Here is a 16,467-nt window from a genome sequence, read left to right on the forward strand (position 1 = left end):
AATCCCATTCACGCACAAAATCATGTTGAGGTGAAATTTTGCATCGCCAACAATCGCCAAGCAAAGTAATCATTGGAATATTTTGTTTTCAATTTATTTTTGACAGTACAGGAGAAGAAAATGCTGCTCGGAGTGAATTTTGGCTTCAGAATTTATCTCGGATAGCAATACTTTCCTCGTTTTAGGTAACGTAATCAAACGGGCTACAACTGACAGCTCAGTTGGGCTCACGGGGAAACGAAACTACTCAAAATTAGGTCTTTTTCACTCAGCTTGACAGCTAAGTACAACCAGTCAAAATTGAGTTATTTCGATAGAACTCAAATTTGAGTTATTTCACTAGAACATAAGTTTGGATGAATTTAAGTGTTTCGGGACTACTTAATATTGGTTTAAAATTACTCAAAATCAAGTCCTGTGCTGAAGCTGTTTTTTTCATGAAAATTTCATGATTTTGTTAGGGTTTTCGATCATTTTACAATATAAGAAATGCATACAATAACTAAATTATTCATTTTATTTCGAATCCAAATATAATTCAATAAATACAATTACATTTCACTTGCCACAAATTATACACATAATTGTTCCGATCTCGCACGGTGCTCCTCCAAGGTACTTCCGTTGTTGTGAAGATTTTGTTTCCAGAATCGGTATCGGGAATGCTGTTCTGGTGAGAAATCAAGCAGTCAGAAACGCATCGTTAGAAGCACATCATTTTATTACTTACCAATTGAAAATGTTGTAATCCGAGCGACGGCAACAGCAAAGATTATTTCCAGCAGGTCGTTTCAATATTTTCCCGACTGATATCCATGCACACGTTTCCATCGGTGCCGCCGGTTCGGTCAAAGATAAATGGTTCGGTCGGGTGTTCTGAAAAATATTGTTGGCGTTATCAGTGAACATATAGTTAAAAAGGAGAAAATTGAAAAACTTACCCGGAATGCACGCATCAATTTGATCCAATATGGCATACGTGATAAATTTTCAGCCAAAGCTGAGTACTGCATCAACACTCCTTTTTGGATACTTTGCGAAAATGGGAAGCAAAACAAAAAGCGCTGATGCGTTAAAGTTCCATTTTACTCAAAAGCGAGTAGTGTTGACGTACTTCAGCTTTGAGTGAAAAGTATTGAAGACTGAGAACAAAATAGTATCCAAAACAGTAGTGATAGAAGAGTACCTAATTTTGAGTTCTTTTTATGTCAATTTTGGCTAGTTTCGTTTCCCCGTGCTGCACTTGACGTTGCTTTTTTTCGTCTTCGCGAGTCTCGTCTCAGGGTGCGACAACGCGGAAGCAGAAATATGCGGTAAAATTCAATTTAATTACACTAATAAGATTGCATTTCATCATTATTCATTAATTCACTGACCATTTCAGGTGTAAAAGTTTCCCCCACCGCCGCAGCGGTCAGCAAGCAGCCGTCTTCCGGGTGAAAAATAACCACAACAGTGTCGCTGCGCGCCTCTTGCTGGCATTGTTTGGTTCGGTAGTCAGCGACGAGGAGTTCGGCAGCCACGATGGTGCAGGTTTGTTTTTCGGTACCAAAGAGTGGGGCATCCGGAGTTAATTACGTTCTCTGTTATTTAGGTCGACTAACACCGAGGAACCGCACGCCAGCCGGAGGAAGATCATTTTCAAATCCCTAAATCAAAAAAACGAATCGGGAAACTTGTATGCTGGTTCTATAGTGCTGATGCATTTGCGAAGGTGTTCCGGATGAAGGACCAGTCGAGGATGATGATTTTCCTGGTGAAGTACTTTTTCGGCGATGTCAAAAATATCTCGCTGGAGGTGGTGTATCACTCATAACCTGGCCTTCGGGCATGCTCATAACCTAGCCTTCAATGGCGAACGGATTGTTTGGCCTTTTCTGCAATCTCACAAGCGGACTACCGCTGCCGGAAAGCCTCAAGAAGTATCACCTGGAGCAGTACCGGTACCAGGAGGATGAAGTTTTTGACACGGACATACCCACCCTGCTGGAAGCGAAGCTGTTCGGGAACCTTATCAATCCGAAGCCAGCGCTAAAGACGGAAATCGGTAACGCCACCATGCAGCTTATTTTTAACACCTAGGCCGTCCGCGGCTGGTACATCCCCGAAATGATAAGGATCGCACCGGAAGATACCATCCCGCAGTTCACCAGCTGAATCAGGGTCCGGTACGACTTGAGCACTGATCTGGCCATCGGACCATACGCCCGGATCAAGCGGAAGGTGAGGGGACTGGATTTCTAAAACGCTTTTTGAGAGAGCCTTGCGGGGCGTCGAGGTAAGTCGATTTAGATTGGTTCGGTCCATATTACTGTCATTATCGGGTTCAACGGGTGGAATCCGACCAGTTATTTGTTTATCTCCCGGCTTCGTCAGTTAATTTATTGCTGGTTCCTATGAGGATTCCTCTTGAGTTTGTAGTTTTTACCGTGAATGGATCACTAAAATAACTAAAACGGTCGCTATGAAACGAACAGATAGCGCCACCGTAGCCTTGTGTGTTTGACGTTACTCGTCTGCTGTCACTGTGCTACCGTCCATATACGGTGGCGCTTTTGTTTCGATGCGGTGAGTAGCGGAAAAGTCTACTTCAATGATCCATTCTGCTGGAGTTTTTCCATGCATGGACTCCTTTGAGTTTTAATGCATGAGTTCATCCAGGGATTTCTCATTGAGTTTCATGTGGCATGCTTCCTGGAATTCCTCCAGGAGTTCCTTCACGGTTTAATTCCTTTAGGGATTTCTCATGGAGTTCCATTCAAAAACCGGATCCTTCCTGGAATTCCTTCAGGGATTTTTGTAGGAGTTCCTGCAAGGGTTTCTCATGGATTTTATTAGGGATCCTTCCAGAAGTTTCTTTGGGGACCCCTCCAGAAGTTTTCTCTAGGTTTAATCCAGAAGCTCATTCAGGGAATTCTCAAGGAGCTCTATTAGATATTCCATAGAATTATCCACGTTTTCTTTCAGGGATTTTTCCAGGAATTCCTTTAGTGAATCATCTTTGAATTCTTCCAGGGATTCCTTTAGGAGTTTTAAGTTTTAATCCAGGAATTCCTTTGGGGATTTCTCCAGGAGTTTCATAAGGAATCCTTCCAGAATTACTTTTATGGTTTCTTTCAGTACTCCCTTCAAGCATTCCAGTAAATCCTTACCGAGTCCTTAGGGTATTCGTCCAGGAGTTCGTGTAGGGATTCCTCCAGGAGTTCTTTCAAGGTTTAAGGTGTTAATGTTATTGTTATTTATTTGACTTCAAAATTTTAAAAGAGGGAAACCCCTTTTGAGTGATTTCCTTGCTGCATTGATTAAAATCTTTATCAAAGAGGCATAAAACCTCTTTATCTTAAAAAAAAACGTTACAATAATAACTGAAAACTAAAGGCTCAAACGGTAGTGAGCCATAGCAGAGCCACTATCTTGAAAGGGATCATTATGCCAAATCCTTAAACGTGTATCCATAAATCTTGGTGGAAGGGTAGGGGTCAGGGGGTCATTAAAACTAAACCTTCAAGCCTGAAAATAAAGAATACCAATAAAGGGAAACAGTATAGGGGGCCGTACACAAATTACGTCACGCTTTGAGGGGGGAGAGGGGGTTTCGCATTCGCAGAGCGTGACGACCCTTACAAAAAATATTGAGGTCTTATACAAAAAATGTGACATGGGGGGAGGGGGGTTGAAAAGGGTCGATTGTTGCGTGACATAATTTGTGTATCATCCCTAGGTTTAACCCTTTGGAGTCGGAGGGGTCATATATGACCCCAACATAGAAACGGATGTATAAATTCACCCATTCGATAAAACAGAATACTGTCTTCGGCAAAGTTGTTGCAAATTGAGTCCTCTATTAGAGAAAAATTGGGATATTTGTATTTGAGACTTCATTGATAACCTAGAACATCCTGAACACCATGATATTTGAAAAAAAAAACGAAATAATTGACATACTTGTTGTTCTAAAAGCTAAACTTGGACGTGGGTTTCGTTTATATGTACATATCCATTTAGCCTTCATCAAGAATATCAAAAGGTGTTTTATATTCTGGGATGTTCTAGGTGTTCCAAACTGTCCTGTAGTGAAGTCCTTCAAATCTACAAGAATAATTTTATCTATTTCCGCCACAACTAATAGCATTGCAAAAGATACTGGGATCCGTGAAGCTCTTGACATTTACAATGTCATTTATAGACGCTATAGGAATATTCCAGGTCAGCCAAACTATCTTGGAGTTCAGGACTTCAGGTCTGCACTCGTAACAGTATCCATATCTGTTAAACTGAGAAACGCTACATAATCAATCGCAGTTACTGTAGCAATCTGAAGTCTAAGAGCTTATTATAAACCTTTGGGACATCTTGGGTCGTCCAAACTGTTCTATAATAAAGTTCTGCAAATCTACTAGAATAACTTTTTGTGTTTTCGCCATAAATAATAGTATTGCATAACCTGCTGGGATTCGCGAAGCTCTTGAAATCTGAAATGACACTACAGGGATATTCCAGGTCAGCCAAACTTCCTTGGAGTTCAGGACTTCAGGTCTACACTCGTAACAGTATCCATATCTGTTATACTGAGTAATGCTGCATAATCAACCGCAGTTACTGGAGCAATCTGATGTCTACTTTTTTATAATAACTGTTTGGGACATTAACGGTCGTCCAAACTGTTCTGTGATGAAGACCTTCAAATCTACAAGAACATTTTATGTGTTTTCACCATAAATAATAGCATAGCATAATCTGTTGAGATCCGTGAAGCTCTTGAAATCTCAAATGTCATTTAGAGACACCACAGGGATATTCCAAGCCAGCAAAACTTCCTTGGAATTTAGGACTTCAGGTCTACACTCGTAACTGTATCCATATCTGTTATACTGAGTAACGATGCATAATCAACCGCAGTTACTGGAACAATCTGAAGTCTCCTCCTCTTCTTGGCGTAACGTCCTCACTGGGACAAAGCCTGCTTCTCAGCTTAGTGTTTTATGAGCACTTCCACAGTTATTAACTGAGAGCTTCCTCTGCCAATGACCATTTTGCATGTGTATATCGTGTGAAGTCTATTTTTTATTATAAACCTTTGGAACATTCACGGTCTTCCAAACTGTTCTATAATGAAGCCCTTCAAATCTACAAGAAAAACTTTGTATTTTCACCATAAATAATAGCATAGGATCTGCTGAGATCCGTGAAGCTCTTGAAATCTCAAATGTCATTTAGAGACACTATGGGAATGTTCCAGGTCAGCCAAACTATCCATGAGTTCAGAAATTCAGGTCTACCCTCGTAACATCAGCTACATCTCACATACTGAGTAACGTTTCATAATCAATAGCGGTGACTGGACCAACCTAAAGTCTACTATATATTTTTATGAACCTTTGGGACATTGAGGGTCGTCCAAACTATCCTGAAGTTTAGCTCCCTTTAATCCCTTCAGGAATTTCGCTAGAAATTCCTCCACGGATTTTTCAAGAAATTCCTTCAGAAATTCATTTAAAAAATCCTTCAGAAATTCCTTAATGAATACCTCATAGATTCTTCAGAAAACCTCCAGAAATTTCTCAAGAAAATACTCCCGGGACAATTCCACGGATTCCACCGAGAATTCCATCAAGGATTTTTTTTCAGAAATTCTTTCAAGAAGTCCAACATGAACTCTAATAAGAATCTCTCCAAGACCTGCTCCAATATTTATGTCAAAATTCCTTTATAAATCCCTCCAAGAATTCCTTCAGGTAATCCTCCAAGAATCTCTCTAGGATTTTTTCCAGGAATTCTTCCAAGAATTCCTACAAGAATACTTCCAAGAATTTCTTCAAGAATTTCTTGAAGAAATTTCTGGAGAATACCCTGGAGGAATTCCTGGAGCACTTTCTGAAAGAATTTATGTATTAATTTGTGAAGGAATTTTTAAAGAATTTCCCAGGTAAATTCTTAGATGAATTCCTTAAGGATTTCCTTGAACTGCGAGAAAATTTAGAATTTATTTTTTTCAATTTTTATTTTCTGGAGGAATTTCTGGAGGATTTCATGAATTATTTCCTGTAAGAATTCATGGAGTAATTCATGCGAGTAATTCCGAATACAAGTGAGGTATTTCCCGCAAGAACTGGAATTTAAGGAATTTCTGGAGAAATTCCTGTAGTAATTCCTACAGCAATCCCTGTTGAAATTCCTGCAATTATTCCTGGAGGAATTCCTAGAATATTTCTTGAAGGAATTCCTGGGGTGTTTCCCGGAACAATTCCTAGACGATTTCCTGTAGTAATTTCAGAAGGAGTTCGTAGAGTCATTCCTGGAGAAATTCCTGGAGTAATTCCTGAAAGAATTCCTGGAATATTTGCTGAAGGAATTTCTGGAATATATCCTGGAGTATATCCAGAAAGAATTCCTGGAGGAATCCCTGGAGCCCTGGAGGAATGACTGATGGAATCCCTGTGAGGAATTCCGGGAAGAGCCCCTGTTGGAATTGCTGGAGGAATTCCTGGAGGTATTCCTGGAGGAACTCCTGGAAGTATTTCTGGAGGACACCGTGGAGGAATTTCTGAAGGAATCCCTTGATGAATTCATACATAAATTAGCAGTTATTCATGAAGAAATTCCTGGAAGAATTTCTGGAAGATTCCCTTGAATCCTGAAGAAATCTCTGGATTAGTTGTTGGAGGGAATCTTGGATGAATTCCTGAAGGAGCTCTGGAGGAATTCCTGGAGGAATATCTGACTGAATTCCTGGAGGAATATCTGACTGAATTCCTTGATGATTTCATGGAGGAATTCGCGAAGGAATCCTTAGGGGTATTCCTGAAGGCATCCCTGAAGGAATCCCTTAAGGAATCCCTGGAAGAATTTCTAGAGAAATCGCTGGAGGAATCCCTGTAGAAATTCCTAAGAAAATTCCTGGATGAATCCCTGGAAAACTTCTTGGAGGAATCCCAGGAGAAATTTCTGGATGAATTCTTGAGAAAATTTCCTTGAGGAGTTTTAAGGGAATGCCTGGAAAAATCTTTGGAGGACTCCCGTGAAATCCTCGGGGAATTTCTGGAGGAATGCCCGAGGAACTCCTGCAGGATTTTTCGAAAAGTTCTTGAAGTAATTCCTGAGGAACTCCTGAAGGAATTCCAGCATAGGTCCTGAATAAACTTTCGAGAAACTGCTGGGAAACTTCTGAAGAATTTTACGGGAAGTTCTGAGGCATTCCCTAGGAACTCGTAGAAGTTCTCGGAGAACATCACGGTGAATTTCTGAGGGACTCCTGGAGGAATTTCCGAGGAACGCCTAGAAGAATTCTTGGGTAATTTCCGACACTTCTAAATACCATAAAGATCATTTGTATGTCAGTGGATGCACAAGCAACACAAAGGAATACTCAAAACATTACGAGATACAACAGAGGTAATCGTGGAAGAATAAAGTAAAGAGATACAAGAGTGTAAGACCTTCAAATCCCAGAATAGTTTGGATGACCTAGATCACCAAGTGAATGTTGCTAAGTTATCAGAATTGCACCCTGAGGTTCTAAGAGTAGCGTAGATTATATTCCGCGAGCATTCGCTACACTAAAAGTATCCTAAGATTTACAGATATTGCGACCCATACTTCAAAATACATTGGGTCCATTTGTATGCCAGTGGACACCCAAATAGCAAAAAATACAGATACTCGTAATATAATGAGATGCAACAGACACAATCGTGAAAGAATTATGCCGATAGAGTGAAGAAAAGCAAGAGTAGAGCCTGTAGACCTTGAAGTACCTAATTCCAGAATAGTTTGGAAAGCCTGGAATATCCCATAAATGTACCAAAAGCATTATAGATGTGCACTGGGGTTCCATCAGCACTATAGACTACATTCCACGAAAATATTTCACAACTCAAGCATGAGACAGTATGTAGATATCGTAAGCCAAACTTCAAAGTGTATTGGAGGCCATTTGTATTTCACGGAATGTCCAACTACCACAATATCAAGTTGCTCATAGCATTGTGTGGTGTAATGGACATCAACGTGTCTAAATTTCTTGGACAGAGTGAACACAAACGATGGTAGATGTTTTAGATCTTAAGAAAATTAATTCCAGAGAAGTTTGGATGACCTTGATCACCCAGTTCATGTACCATGAATGTTCGAGGGGTGCTTTGAGGCTTTTTAAGTACCGTAGACAATGTTCTGTAATCATTCATCGTGTATAAAATTTGGTTGAGAATGTGGAAAAACTTCCTGGAAGGGTCCTTATAAGCCCTTATAAAATTTCCAGGAAAAATATTATGTGTTGCTGTTTGTTCTTATTGTACATCGTATTGCGTACGGTACGTGTTTATCGATATTTGCGGTTTCATTAGCCGAGTGTATGTTTTACTTAACTCCAAAAGCTATACTTACAAATACTGGCGTGAGTAAGAAATGGAAAAATTGGGATGGAATTTGGGAAAAAGTCACTGGTTCTCTAGGTGAGACTCGAACTTACAACTCCTACTAGTTCAAGTAGGAGTCGTGAGTTCGATTCTTACCGAGAGGACGAGTAGATTTTTCGCAAATTCCACTCAAATTTTTCCATTTCTCAGTCACGTCAAATAAATATCTGAGTGTATGGTAATAAAAATCGCAAAAAAAAGCGAACCATTTTCAGTGTAAAACCAGTTTATAGTCAGCAATGCGCTGTCATTTCAATAATCATACGCTTTTTTTTCAGTTTCTTCTGGCAATTATGGCTGTTCAACATTTATCACTCCGGTTAGTAAACTACCTACAAGACGTATTACACCATTAGAAACATCATAATCAGCACTGGACAAGTCCGAAAGAATTCTTATAAACAACTGTATTTACAAGCAATAAAGAGTACCTTAGGGGGGTGTTTATGGGCTCTATAAAAATCCGAAAATCCAAGGGTAGGTTCACAATCTTTACCAAAGTTCTCCCACGTTGCGTTTGTACGTTATTTGTACCTCTTATCAATGTGTTCAGTTTGTGTTAAGACTTTCAAATAGTTTATCAATTTCAATCAAAATTAAGTACGACTAGTTAACGCATTACTTGTACCTTTTATGGAAATAGTTTATAACTCAACCAAAATTCAGTTTGACTGGTTCACCAAGTCTTCCCAGGTTGCGAAGTGACGCATTACTTGCCTAAATTTTTAATCACATATTGTCTTATGAAACTTTGAAATAGTTCATAAGACATTCTTGCGTTTAATCAAAAATAATCATAGCTGGTTCACCAAGTCTTCCCAGGTTGCGAGGTGACGCATTACTTGCCAAAATTTTGAATCACATTGTATCTTATGAAACTTTGAAATAGTTCATAAGACATTCTTGCGTTTAATCGAAAATGATCATAGCTGGTTCACCAAGTCTTCCCAGGTTGCGAGGTGACGCATTACTTGCCAAAATTTTGAATCACATTGTATCTTATGAAACTTTGAAATAGTTCATAAGACATTCTTGCGTTTAATCAAAAATAATCATAGCTGGTTCACCAAGTCTTTCCAGGTTGCGAGATGACGCATTACTTGCCTAAATTTTGAATCACATAGTATCTAATGAAAGTTTGAAATAGTTCATAAGACATTCTTGCGTGTAATCGAGAATAATCATAGCTGGTTCACCAAGTCTTCCCAGGTTGCGAGATGACGCATTACTTGCCTAAATTTTAATCACATAGTATCTTATGAAAGTCTGAAATAGTTCGTAAGACTTTCTTGCGTTTAATCAAAAATAATCATAGCAGGTTCACCAAGTCTTTCCAGGTTGCGAGATGACGCATTACTTGCCTAAATTTTGAATCACATAGTATCTAATGAAAGTTTGAAATAGTTCATAAGACATTCTTGCGTGTAATCGAGAATAATCATAGCTGGTTCACCAAGTCTTCCCAGGTTGCGAGGTGACGCATTACTTGCCTAAATTTTTAATCACATAGTATCTTATGAAACTTTGAAATACTTCATAAGAGATTCTTGCGTTTAATCAAAAATAATCATAGCTGGTTCACCAAAACTTCCCAGGTTGCGAGGTGACGCATTACTTGCCTAAATTTTGAATCACATGGTCTCTTATGAAACTTTGAAATAGTTTATAAGACATTCTTGCGTTTAATCGAAAATAATCATAGCTGGTTCACCAAGTCTTCCCAGGTTGCGAGATGATGTATTACTTGCCTAAATTTTGAATCACATGTGTGCTCATTCTGCGAATGGAGTGACGTGAGAAAAGTCGGAGTCGTATATCGAGGTGAGAAATCTCGACTCGAATGAGGTGACTCTCCATTTGATTTACACGGCGAGTCACTTCATTCGAGAGTGGATTCCTCATCTCGATATACGACTCCGACTTTTCTCACGTCACTCCATTCGCAGAATGAGCACAATGGTCTCTTATGAAACTTTGAAATTGTTCATAAGAGATTCTTGTGTTTAATCAAAAATAATCATAGCTGGTTCATCAAGTCTTCCCAGGTTGCGAGGTGACGCATTACTTGCCTAAATGTTTAATCACATAGTATCTTATGAAAGTCTGAAATAGTTCGTAAGACATTCTTGCGTTTAATCAAAAATAGGGAATCGCGCCACTTGGGCGGTGGTTCTATATTCGTCTGTTTTCCACTATAACTCAGTCAAATTAGAACCAATTGGCACAACTTTTGGAATGTGGTGAGATAGGGATAGTATCTACCCGAGTACAACATTTCAAGTCAATTGCTTCAAAATTGACTGAGTTATAGTGGCAAATAGACGAATATAGAACCACCGCCCAAGTGGCGCGATACCCTAATCATAGCTTGTTCACCAAAACTTCCCAGGTTGCGAGGTGACGCATTACTTGCCTAAATTTTGAATCACATGGTCTCTTATGAAACTTTGAAATAGTTCATAAGAGATTCTTGTGTTTAATCAGAAATAATCATAGCTGGTCCACCAAGTCTTCCCAGGTTGCGAGATGACGCATTACTTGCCTAAATTTTCAATCACATTGTATCTTATGAAACTTTGAAATAGTTCATAAGACATTCTTGCGTTTAATCGAAAATAATCATAGCTGGTTCACCAAGTCTTCCCAGGTTGCGAGGTGACGCATTACTTGCCTAAATTTTTAATCACATAGTATCTTATGAAACTTTGAAATACTTCATAAGAGATTCTTGCGTTTAATCAAAAATAATCATAGCTGGTTCACCAAAACTTCCCAGGTTGCGAGATGACGCATTACTTGCCTAAATTTTGAATCACATGGTCTCTTATGAAACTTTGAAATAGTTCATAAGATATTCTTGCGTTTTATCGAAAATAATCATAGCTGGTTCACCAAGTCTTCCCAGGTTGCGAGGTGACGCATTACTTGCCTAAATTTTTAATCACATAGTATCTTATGAAAGTTTGAAATAGTTCATAAGACATTCTTGCGTTTAATCTAGAATAGTCATAGCTGGTTCATCAAGTCTTCCCAGGTTGCGAGCTGACGCATTATTTGCCTAAATTTTGAATCACATTAGGGGGATTCACTTAACAGCGTAAACTGATTAAACTGATTAAACGTCGCGATCACCAAGGCAATCTTTGATTATTTCATGCGCAAAATCATGAAACATTTCAAATAAGCAGAAAATCATGGCTTACGCAGCAATTTAATCTGTTTAGTGAGTACCCCTATTGTATTTTATGAAACTTTGAAATAGTTCATAAGACATTCTTGCGTTTAATCGAAAATAATCGTAGCTGGTTCACCAAAACTTCCCAGTTTGCGAGGTGACACATTACTTGCCCAAATTTTTTATCACATAGTATCTTATGAAACTTTGAAACAGTTCATAAGACATTCTTGCGTTTAATCGAAAATAATCATAGCTGGTTCACCAAGTCTTCCCAGGTTGCGAGATGACGCATTACTTGCCTAAATTTTCAATCACATTGTATCTTATGAAACTTTGAAATAGTTCGTAAGACATTCTTGCGTTTAATCGAAAATAATCATAGCTGGTTCACCAAGTCTTACAAGGTTGCGAGGTGACGCATTACTTGCCTAAATTTTTAATCACATAGTATCTTATGAAACTTTGAAATAGTTCGTAAGACATTCTTGCGTTTAATCGAAAATAATCATAGCTGGTTCACCAAAACTTCCCAGGTTGCGAGGTGACGCATTACTTGCCTAAATTTTGAATCACATGGTCTCTTATGAAACTTTGAAATAGTTCATAAGAGATTCTTGTGTTTAATCAGAAATAATCATAGCTGGTCCACCAAGTCCTCCCAGGTTGCGAGATGACGCATTACTTGCCTAAATTTTCAATCACATTGTATCTTATGAAAGTCTGAAATAGTTCATAAGACATTCTTGCGTTTAATCGAAAATAATCATAGCTGGTTCACCAAGTCTTCCCAGGTTGCGAGATGACGCATTACTTGCCTAAATGTTTAATCACATAGTATCTTATGAAAGTGTGAAATAGTTCGTAAGACATTCTTGCGTTTAATCAAAAATAATCATAGCTGGTTCACCAAGTCTTCCAAGGTTGCGAGGTGACGCATTACTTGCCTAAATTTTGAATCACATTGTATCTTATGAAACTTTGAAATAGTTCATAAGACATTCTTGCGTTTAATCGAAAATAATCATAGCTGGTTCACCAAGTCTTCCCAGGTTGCGAGATGACGCATTACTTGCCTAAATTTTTAATCACATAGTATCTTATGAAAGTCTGAAATAGTTCGTTAGACATTCTTGCGTTTAATCAGAAATAATCATTGCTGGTTGACCAAGTCTTCCCAGGTTGCGGGGTGACGCATTACTTGCCTGAATTAGTTTATAAGAGATTCTTGCGTTTAATACAGAAATAAAGATAGGTCGAATATACTGTTAAACTGATGTATTTAATATTTGAAGCATTAATCCACTTTAATAACTTTTTTGTGATATTCAAAAGATCAGATGTACACCACATGATGGGCAGTGGCAAGTATATTATCACCTAGATTTTAAGGAGTTTCTTTCGAATAAGTGGTTTCGTATATTAATCATATAAATGATGGTTTCCATGAAAGACTTCGTAGACACGTTGTCCATTTTTATCCGTCTTAAAAAGGGGTATTCTGATCGCCATCTAATGAACGAAGTGCAGAAATGGTAGGTACATGGAAAAGTGGAGCAATGACGTATAGATATGCATTTAGATTAATCGGTACATTGTTTGAATCGTAAAATAATTTTATTGACTACTAGCTGTCCCGGCAAACTTTGTCTTGCCGTCTTGTGGTGGTTTGACAACTGTTGAGCTCAAAATAGCACCGCACTCTAGATTGGTTTGATTTCGATCGTGTTGATTTTCTTCCCAGCTCATGGAAAATCAGTACTTTATCAATTTTCTTACTTTTTCAGTTTAATTTCGTAACTTTTTTTACATATAAACGCAGCCACCATGAATACGAAGTAAATCATGCAAGAGTCAACCCGATCGGTTCGGCCGTTCGTGAGGTTTGTTGCCTCAAAGGGACTTCAAACTCATTTTTATATATATAGACTAGCTGTACCCGGCAAACTTTGTCTTGCCTACACGGAGAAACAAAAGTACCCAAAAGTGAGTTCAATCCACCCAACTTCGAGGTTGCGTGCGGGAAGCCAATTTTGAGTTGATGGAGTTGATGTTGAGGTAGGTAGTTTGCATTTAGGCGTATTCGGCCAAAGTACCTAAAGTCGAAGTTTTTTTTACTCAACCGTCAGTTAAATTTACTCAACTTTCGGTTCTATGTCACTTACTTAATTTTGGCTTCCCGCACCGAACTCTCAAAGTTGGGTTGTTTTGCTATTCACTCTTTGACAACAACAAAGAGAGCGAATGAAAGAGGATGCAAAAAAGAACTCAAAAGTGAGTTTAAAAATACTCAAATTTGGGTTTTCTTGTTTTTCAGTGTACTGCGTTTTTTGACGTTTCAAATTTCTATCCAAGACCAATTCCCCGGTCACAAAGTGTATGGAAGATCAATTTTCAAAAATTCTCAATTTTTTCATGTTTTTTTTTGCCTCATAAACCTTCTTTGGGTGAAAACTAATAGAACAAAACAAAGACGATCAAAATCGGACCTTCCGTTCGCAAGTTATGCGCGGTCCCACGTATGCCACTGCATTTTTATATATATAGATTTTCATAAACCGCTAAAGTAAAAGTGTAACAAAAATCATTTTTTGTCTCTGCTAGCGTTCGAACTATAGTCTGATGTAATATAGCAGCAGTTGTCTATCAACCGAAATCGATCCTGCATCGAAGAATCCCATTTCGTGGAATCTGTAGCTCGGGTCCGACTGATGGTTTTTGGTCTCTACGAAGGCACTGTAACTTCCGCAGCTATTATTCGGAACCGGAAGGGGGCTGCTCTTGAACCGCCACAGCCCACAACAGATAGTCATCGAGCAGGGATTGGCGTCCTTTTTATCTAACGGGATATCCAATCCGATATCCCAGTAGCGTGATTTTTTTCCTTGATATCTGCGATTGTGCCGTCGGTCTGATTAGAGCCCGTTCTCTTGTCCGCATGTCGCATGTTACAGCCAACTTCCACGGCTCTGAGGTCAGTCTCTTGGGGCTGAATATTTTTTGTTTTTCGGGAAACTTCCTCATGGCCACTACGCGATTGGATGTTAAACCGTTCCTCGGGCAATTTTTGCAGCACTTTTTTGAGCTCCTGTGTGACCGTATTTTTCTCCTCTCATTCGTTGAGTTAGAGCTCCAGAAGGTAAATACTTTATTCATCAATCTAAAAAAACGCGGTGTTGAGTTTGAGCATTGGGGTAGTAATAATGGCACAAGACTTACCTGATTTCCTCCTGCGAAATTTTCAGGATTTTCCTTGGTGGTGGCTTCCAGCGACAGAATGATACATCCGCCGCGTTTTTATTTCACTGAACAAGTAGAACAGTCGCAATAATATGCTCGATATCACCCGTTTTCAGTTTTACTGATTTTATTTATATTTTTGTGTTGTGCTGGTGCGAGCCGGCGGTGATGATGCTGAATGCTGATTGGCCAAACGATCTGTCAAAATGTTGCTGTAGCAGCTTTACCGTACTGCACCTACAACCTGACTGTTTCATCCCAAAAATAATAATTTTATCATTTTTAATACTTATTTCAATAAAAATAATTACATGTAATTTGTTTAATAAAATGTATATCAAAACTACGCACTCAAACGCGTTTTAAAATTTCTATTCAAAGTTCATTCTGAAGTGAAATTTCAAAAACTACATTTTTACCCTAACTTGGGACAAGTACGGTAAATTTGTTTACGCTATTGTGTCGCCATCTATTGGAATTTGAAGGAACATTAAACAGTTTCCATTTGTTTCCGATAGAGTTAAACCATAGTTGAAGCGCCTCTCGCGGTGGAATGTGTCGGAAACCGATGCAGGTAGTCCATTGCACGCCATCATTCTCATTCCAGCTCAACCGGCTGCGGCTGTCATTCCTCGCCCCGGATCCGTTCGATCCGTTATGGCTTCGTTCCTGTTCCGGTCAAACGACACCAGCACCATCCTAATCGCATATTTCTGTGCTATTGAATATTCTTCATAGAGATTACTATAAAAACATATTTTGTTTTTGGGTCATCATTAAACCACTTCCGAAATGGCGGCAATTTTTTTTATTTTGTTTTTAAATCCACCAGACTCATAAGCGATGCGCACCCAGAACCATGATTCGAAATCTCAATAACATGATTTAGCTTCATGGTCCTAAAAATCTGTCAGATTCATAAGCGATGCGCGCCCGAAACCATGATTCGAAATCTCAATAATATGATTTAGTTTCATGGTCCTCAGATCCATAAGTGCGGCGCACCCGAAACCATGATTCGAAATCTCCAAAACATGATTTCGCTTCATGGTCCTAAAGAATCTGTCAGATTCATAAGCGATGCGCACCCGAAACCATGATTCAAAATCTCAAAAATATGATTTAGCTTTATGATTTCAGGAAAAAAGTAACGCATTGGTAGCATTACGAGACAATGGCTCATACTATCATGATTACAAATCATGGTGTATTTTTATAAAACGAAAATGTACTAGGCTCATGAAATCATGAGTCGTTTTTATGATTTTTGGGAGCAGAATTTTACCCTTGCAGTGTCATTTCAAATTTTACCTAAGGGCTTCCGATACTGTTAGGCAGGGATGGGAACACTCACTTGGAAAGAGTTACATTCACTTGATATTTTCTTAGCTCATAAGCATGCTATCAAAAAACAGTGTATGGAGCACTTTTACCTTGTGGTTTTATCTAAAATTTTGCCGAATACATTAAGGGTCGCACATGCATACCAAAGTCGTGAGAGGGCTATGAAGGCGAGTCTCCACGAGGTGAATGTAAATTACACTCACCTCGCGGAGAGTTGCCTTCAACGCTCTGTTACGACTTTGGAATGCGTGTGCGACCCTTAATTTATTCGGGAAAGTTTGAGATAAAACCACG

The 16,467-nt window shown here is 38.9% G+C and overlaps 2 long non-coding RNA genes across 2 annotated transcripts; one reads left to right on the forward strand and one right to left on the reverse strand.

The window, feature by feature from the left end:
* Positions 1–982: 982 nt before the first annotated feature.
* LOC109403122 (uncharacterized) lies at positions 983–9,238 on the forward strand. Its single transcript, XR_009998673.1, has 4 exons — positions 983–1,313; positions 1,385–1,533; positions 1,595–2,278; positions 8,693–9,238. It is a non-coding gene; the product is annotated as an uncharacterized LOC109403122 (long non-coding RNA).
* Positions 9,239–14,319: 5,081 nt separating this feature from the next.
* LOC109403116 (uncharacterized) lies at positions 14,320–15,378 on the reverse strand. Its single transcript, XR_003894730.2, has 2 exons — positions 14,809–15,378; positions 14,320–14,749 (listed from the first exon to the last, which is right to left on the reverse strand). It is a non-coding gene; the product is annotated as an uncharacterized LOC109403116 (long non-coding RNA).
* Positions 15,379–16,467: the final 1,089 nt, after the last annotated feature.

Source organism: Aedes albopictus, chromosome 3 (genome assembly GCF_035046485.1).
Source record: "Aedes albopictus strain Foshan chromosome 3, AalbF5, whole genome shotgun sequence".
Classification (NCBI taxonomy): domain Eukaryota; kingdom Metazoa; phylum Arthropoda; class Insecta; order Diptera; family Culicidae; genus Aedes; species Aedes albopictus.